At 47.3% G+C, this 7500-nt stretch overlaps 1 protein-coding gene across 14 annotated transcripts in view; it reads left to right on the top strand.

Annotated features, from left to right (window-relative positions):
- Positions 1–7500, top strand: part of LOC119598905 (aryl hydrocarbon receptor nuclear translocator homolog) — a 167821-nt gene that overhangs the window by 476 nt on the left and 159845 nt on the right. The gene's annotated exons all lie outside the window — the stretch shown is intronic.

Below are 7500 nucleotides of genomic sequence, written 5' to 3'. Positions count from 1 at the left end.
CCGCCGCCGCCGGACTTCACTTCTCTCTCTCTCTCTCTCTCTCTCTCTCTCTCTCTCTCTCTCTCTCTCTCTCTCTCTCTCTCTCTCTCTCTCTCTCTCTCTTCTCTCTCACTCACTCACTCACTCACTCACTCCCTCTCTCTCTCTCTCACTCTCTCTACTCACTCATCACTCCATCACTCACTCACTCACTCTCACTCACTCACTCACTCACTCACTCACTCACTCACTCACGTCATCTCTTCACTCCTCACTCTCTCTCCTCTCTCCTCTCGCCTCCTCTTCTCTCTCTCTCTCTCTCTCTCTCTCTCTCTCTCTCTCTCTCTCTCTCTCTCTCTCTCTCTTCTCTCTCTGTCGCAGGTGTCTTGACGCGCTAGGACACCTGTAACAAGGGCAGGTGTTAAGGACCAGTTTATGAGCGCGTGGGTGGGTGTTCACTGTGTGTTCATGTGGCACACGAAGTAGCGATCCGCGCCCGCCGCACAGCACCATCGGGAGAGAAGGCGGCGGCGGCGGCGGCGAGGATCCTGGACCTCGGCGCTCATTTCGGAATATTCGTGTATAGGTTTTTTCATTATCATTTACTGAGATGAGACACTTAGGAAACATTGTTCCAGGACGGTGCGATTATTGCGGTTGCTGTGCGAATAACGAGTTGAAGATACTGTGTCTGTGATTGCGACTTGGCGATCGGTGTTATCCTTAATACGTGGATATTTGTGTTGTTCTCCGGTTATTTTTTTCGATGTTCATTTATCATTATACTTGATTAGTTGCGGCGGGGGCGTGGTTTGTCCCCCGTGCTAGTGTTGTGGAATATTATTGTGTTTTAAAAATGCACACTCAATTCAGTGAAAGTCAGTCCCGAAATGTGGATTTGGATTTTTGTGTTGTAGACGTCACCAAGACTTCACAGTCCCGAAAGCAAGCGAGTTTCAAGGTAAAGAAAAAGAAAATTGAGAGAGAAAGGGATGTATTAGAAGATAAGAAAAAAAAGAAAAAGAAAATAAAGACGCATGCAAGAAGAGAAAGAAATAATGAGATTAGTTTTAGGCGGCGACTCTGACCTCGAGAACCGCCCGTGCTACCGTAAGGAGGGCGGTGCGGTCCCCCTCGCGCGCCGTCGCTGGTGCCAAGGCTTCCCCCAGGACTCACGGGTGTCTTTTTGTGTGCTGAGGAAAGATTTGGTTTGTACTTGTAACTTGTTCTCGAAGAGGATATTGGGTAAATGTTGGTGTGTTAGTTTGGTGGATTAATTTTTTTTTTTTGTATTTAAACGTTGTGTTATTTTTGTGTATTATTTTTTTTTTATTCTTCAAGTACATTAAGGGTATTTCAAAACGTTTAGAATATTTTTTCATTTTTACTATGTGTCCTAGAAGAATTATTATTATGAATTATTAAGACCAGTTATATATTTAGGAGTTATCTTTACATCGGCAGTAATTCAGAAATATCATATTGAAAAAAAAACGAACAATTTACAGTGACTGTCAGAATCCATGCCGGTCGAGACGGCTATCTCAAAAGGATTTTTTCTTCTTCTTTTTCTTTCAAATGTATTTTATCTCCCAATATGCCGCCTGTCTTTTTAATTCCCCGCCTTATCTCTCTCTCTTATCTCCCTTAGTCATGGCTTTATCGCCGGCCCCTTCCGTTATTCTCTCGTTTTTTGTTATCTCTCACGCCCACGTCATCTCCGGTGTCTTACTTGTGTTTCCCGCTTTCGGACCTTCTCCTCGAGGGGGGGGGGGGGGCTGCCGCTGCTGGCTCTGGCTGCTTCTTGGTGGGGGTTGGGGTCGTTGGGGGGGGGGTCTCTATATTTATTTTTTTGTGTCTTCTGTATGTCTGCGAATAGGTTTCTTTCCAGCTTGTCTCATTGTCTGTCTGTCTGTTTGTCTATCTCTCTGTCTGTTTGTCTGTCTCTGTCTGCAGGTCTGTCTTTCTCTCTGTCTCTCTTCCTCTCTTTCTGTCTCATTTTTTTCTTTTTCTTTCTTTTTTTTTTTTTTTTTTCTTTTTCTTTCGCTCTCTCAACCTTTCTACCTTTCTTTAAATATGAGTTATCTCTCATCAGTGTACAGCATACATGCACATACGCTTCCGCATGCGTGTGTGTGTGTGTGTGTGTGTGTGTGTGTGTGTGTGTGTGTGTGTGTGTTGTGTGTATGTGTGTGTGGGTGTGTGTGTCCTGAGTATGTTGGTGTTGTCTGTGGTGGGTGTTGTAGTGTGTGTGGGTGTTGTTGTGTGTGCTGTGGTGTGTGTGTGTGTGTGGCGGTGTGACAGGAGGGTCCGAGAGGCGCGGGGTGTTCCTCAATAAGAGAGTAATGGCGTCGTTGCATAAAAACTGGCGCTGGCGGTGTTACAGGCAGCCCGTGCGGAAAGTGCCGTTCGTGGTGTTACTGAGGCCCTGAGGTCGCTGCTGGCGGGTACTGAGGTCAGAGCCGGGGAGGCGGTGGGGGTGGAGGCCGTGTGGGTGGGGGAGGAAGTGGAGGAGGTGGGAAAGGGGGTGGACGAGGGCGAGGGGGAGGTGCTGGTGATGGGGGGGGGGGCTGGGGTGATGGTGGGGTGAAGGTGGCGGCAGTGGGGAAGGTGGAAAACGTGGTGGGGATGAGGAAGTGGGAGAGGTGGAGGTGGGAAAGGTAGTGGGGGAGGGAGAGTTGGTGTTGGGGAAGGTAGGAAAGTGGAGGGTGTTGGATGTGGTGCTGTTGGGGATGGAGGAGGTAGAGGCAAAGGAGAATTTGGAAATGGAGGTGGACGTGCCGGAGGAGGAATACAAGGAGGGACGCGGGAAGAAAAGGCGCCGAGGGAAAATCTGCCAGAATGTTGCTACGATGCGCAGATTTGTTTCCCCTGTCTGGAGGGGGGCGTGGTCTCGTCTTGTCTTGGAGATTTTTTTCTCACTAGCGATTCGACTTTGGATCGTCGAAGTCGTTGGCCTCGAGCGCGAATCGACGCTATGGTTTTCATTTTCTCTTCGTCGGCTCTTGCAAGAAGACGCGCTCTGGCGGAAGAGGGTAGTGTGGAAGGCTCTACAAGGCCGCGGTACTCGCAAGACAAAGGACTAGGCGAATAGGACACCCACGGCTCGGGGGCAAAAAGGGGCCTCGGGTTTTCGGGACTAAAATGCAGAAAGGGGCTGTTGCCAGGATGGGCGTGTCCGGGTAGCCAGGGGGATGGAGGAGTAAATGGTTTATGGTGAGCATGCTTTGTTGAGTCTTCTGTCTGTCTGTCTCTCTCTCTGTCTGTCTGTCTGTCGTTCTCTCTCTCTCTCTCTCTCTCTCTCTCTCTCTCTCTCTCTCTCTCTCTCTCTCTCTCTCTCTCTCTCTCTCTCTCTCTCTCTCTCGCTCTCTCTCTCTCTCGCTTGCTTGCACACCCCCTACCGTTGAAGATACCCCATGTTATTTCGACGCTGAAAGGAACAGAATTACACATATCGATGGCACGTCTGGTTGATTACATCCTCGTATTATGTTGCCATATGTGTGTTTCGCATGTTGAATCGGTTACCTGCAAGGACAAATGGCAAATATATATTTTTTTGAAAGATGAACAAGAGTGAGAGCGGAAAAAGGGAGTTGGAGAGGGGGAAGGAGAGGGAATGTGAGTGCGAATGGGAATGGAAGAGGAAAATTAAAAGCAATATCAGAGAAAGATGGAGGGGTAGAATTAGGACAGTTGGGCAGAAGCATAAAGGGAAACAGAGGAGAGAGGGACGACAAAAAGAATAAGAAAGAGAAGAGGGAAAGAAATAGAGAAATGTTTGCGTTTGTAATCTTTACAAATGGCATTTTGGCTCATGGAAAGGACGGGCATATCGATGGCGTTCTATAATAATGAGCGTTCTATTTTTAGCTCCGTTTAGCAGGTGTGCGAATCGCGCGTGGTGAATGTCTCTTACTATTAGCATTATCCTCGTGTCTTTTAGTATTAAAACGCCTGTGTTGCCGGTTGGGTGTTGGTGGTCGTAAATTCTCCATCAGCTGGCACAGGTTGTAATTGGGGTTTTGTTGCGAATTTCGGTTCAGTTGGCGGCGTTATGACTTGGTATTTTTACTTGTGACTTGTTCTTGGTTTCGTTTGTTGTGAGTTAAAGAGCGTCCGGAGAAACGGATTTGGATAGAACGTCCAAAGAAATGTGGCGAGTTTCCATAGGAGTTGATACGTGGATAGATACGGTTAGATGTGTAGGGAGTGCCCTTAATACTCTGGCGCGCTAGGATAATCGCCCGCTATTTTTTCTCGATGTTTTCACGAATTTTAAAAAATTCTTTGCAAGTAGAGCTAGGTTTCGTCAGCAAGAACTAGAGCCGAGAGCTAGAGCGTGCTTGCGTGTGTGTTTGCGAGAGTATGGGGATGCGTTTCATATTGGTTTTATCTTTATGGGAGAAACTTTGTCGTTAATTGAGTTTCGGGGGGACAACTGTTGCGCTGGACGAGGCTGTGATTTATGGAGGGTCGCGACGGGTCACAGTGCCAGGCCAGCGTGGCACACCGGTATGTGGTGCGCTTGGAACAGAGCCAGGAGCTCTTATTATTGATTCTATGGGATGAGTTAATGCATCATTCTGTTTATCTATATTTGCATTTTTCCGAGATGATATATTATTAAGATCATTTATACTGTATAGTTCATATCCATTACTGCATTATACAAAAAGGAGAATGAAAATAAATGAAAGAAAAATATTCAACACGGGCGAATCAACAGGACACGAATCACCAACGCACTAGAAAGTCAAGTGCTTTGTTTACCTTCGCTTAATGATTGGATAAATAAATAAGCTACGAGTGTTTTTTATATGAATAAACCGGTAGATAAAGTGTAGAATGATGGTTATTGCAAAACGGGAAATGGAATATGATGGTGGTGGTGATATTGGTAATGATGATGGTGATGATGATGATAATAATTATTTTGCTGGTGATGATGATGGTAGTGGTAGTGGGATGACGATAGCCTTTTCAACCCCCCATACCTCCCCCCTCCCCCCAGGTTGGTGTCAGCGGGAGTGGGTTAGGACTTGGAGTGGCGTTGGCCATGCTTAGGGAGTGTCAGGTCGGATGGTGTGTTGCCACTCAGGTCATTGCCATACTTTTATTTACTCGTTTTTTGTTTTTGTTTTTGTTTTGTTCGTTTTATTTTCAATTTTGTGGTTAGTCGTTTTTGTTCAGTTTTATTTCTCTGATTTGCGGTTGCCGGTGAGTAGTTTTATGCGATTAGTCGGCATTATAAAAGGTGCAGTTTTAGGGCCATAGAACAAAGGTGTGTAAAAGGGGAAAGGGAAGGGGGGGGGGGCTGGGAAGAGAGGGATGACAAAAAAGGGAGGAGGTGGGGTGAGTGGGAGGATCTATCTATCTGTCAGGAGGAGGATCTGTCTATCTGAGAGAGGGAGGGAGGGAAGGAGGGAGGGGGGAGATGGAGTAAGAGAAGATCAAGGGGGTAGGGGAAAGGGGGGGGTCAAAAGAGGGGGATAGGGAGGATGGGAGGGAGGGAATGAGAGGGAGGATGAAGGGATAGGAGGTGGGGGGGAGGGAAAGAATGGGGGGGGGGGGGCTGCGAGATGGAGAATGGCTCTTAAGACTCGATGCAGCGCTGTCGAATTAAAGAAAGGAAAAAAAAGTCGTTTTCGGGAGGTTAATGCTTCCCGAGACCCATTCGGAGCTCCTTGCCGCGAATAAGACGTTGTCTCGAGTGGGCCGTAATTTTGAGGGATTTTTTTTTCTTTTTTTCGTGGAGTGATTTCGCCCTCTTCCATCCCCCTCCCCACCTCTCTCTCTTCTCTCTTTTTCCGCTTCTCTCTCTCTTCTCTCTTTTCTTTCTCTTCTCTCTCTCCTCTTTCTCCTCTCTTTTCTCTCTTTATTTCCTCTTCTCTCTTTTCCTTCTCTTCTCTCTCTTTCTCTCTCCTTTTCTCTTTTTTCTCTTTCTTTCTCTTCCTGTTCTCCTCCCCTCCGCATTTCCTCCCTTCCATTCTCTCTCCCCCCACTTTTCCCCCTTCTCCTCCCCCTCCCTTTCTCCCTTCATGCCCCTCATCTTCCCAACTTCCTTTACGGTGATAATAGCAAATGTTCATCGAATTTAATCAGCGTTCCATGGTCTGTGGTCGCTTGAGATTTTTTGTGACTGTTTAAGACTAGGAAGGTGTTGGGTGAAGGTCAGGTCAGCTGAGTTTAGGAAATGTGTCGCGATTTAAAGGAGGCACACGCACACGCACACGCACACGCACACGCACACCACCACACACACACACACACACACACACACACACACACACACACACACACAAAACGCACACGCACACGCACACACCACACGCACACCACACACACACACACACACACACACCACACACACACACACACACACACACACACACACACACACACACACACACACACACACGAGAAATATTGAAGGGTTAGAGCTGAATCGAATTCTTATAGATTTCGCCTTCCGGAACACGTCGAAAGTGTCACATCTTTTTGTAAGCTCGTCTATATCTGCCAGCCGTATGTGTTTTTGCGACGGAACCTGGGTATCTGCTGCCGAAACGACGTACGAGGAATATCAGTAACACGGGGCAGTGATAATAATAGTGATGGTGGTAATATAAAGGATAAACAAAGCTTTAGGCACTCCTCATGGCTGTGGCATACTGACCTGGGGCTCTCGGGAAGCACTCGTAGCGGATCAGTTGACCCGCAGGCACAGGTCGCCCTGGTACGGGAACCTGTAGGGCTGCGGCTTCTCGTCGGCGGGTTTAGGGCGTCGCTAGAATGGCGTGGATTGGAGATGCATAGATAGATAGATTGATAGATAGATGGATGGATGGATAGATAAGTGTTGTTGGATTTTGTGTACATATAGATGTAATTATGTATGTATATATGTATATGTCTGTGATATATATATATATATATATATATATATATATATATATATATATATATATTATGTATATGTATATGTATTATATATGAGGGATGGAGGATCTCATTTATTGGTTTACTTATTGGTTGGTATTTGCGTAGGCTTCTGTTCTGCTAGCGGTTATACTTATTTTTATTATGATTGTTATCATTATTATTTGATAAAACTTATTATTATTCATTTCTGTTTCGCCGAATTTCTCGCCTACTTATTGAGTCAGTCGGACGCTTCGTGAGTGACTGTTGATCCATCGACAGGAGGATATTTGAGCTCACTTTAGAGTGGGGTTGGGAAGTGGGGGGGGGGTGCGGGATGTCGGTTGGGTGGGCGTGGACGTTGGAAGGGGGGGGGTAGTCGAGGGGAGGAGGAGCCCGGGCGTAAGAGAGGGGGGAGGGGGAGTGGGGAATTCTCGATTGTTCTGGGAAAAGCAGGGCGTCGCGCTGGCCCTCCTTCTGGGAACGGCGACGCTATCTGACGCAAGAAGCGGATCTAGTCTCGTGCGCCGCCGACGGCTCGCGGGCGGGGAGGCTGGTGGGCGCGCGGGCACTCGGGGCACCTGTTCGCGCGTCCGT

This window comes from Penaeus monodon, chromosome 42 (genome assembly GCF_015228065.2).
Source record: "Penaeus monodon isolate SGIC_2016 chromosome 42, NSTDA_Pmon_1, whole genome shotgun sequence".
Lineage (NCBI taxonomy): Eukaryota > Metazoa > Arthropoda > Malacostraca > Decapoda > Penaeidae > Penaeus > Penaeus monodon.
This window is presented reverse-complemented; position numbering and strand designations above follow the sequence as displayed.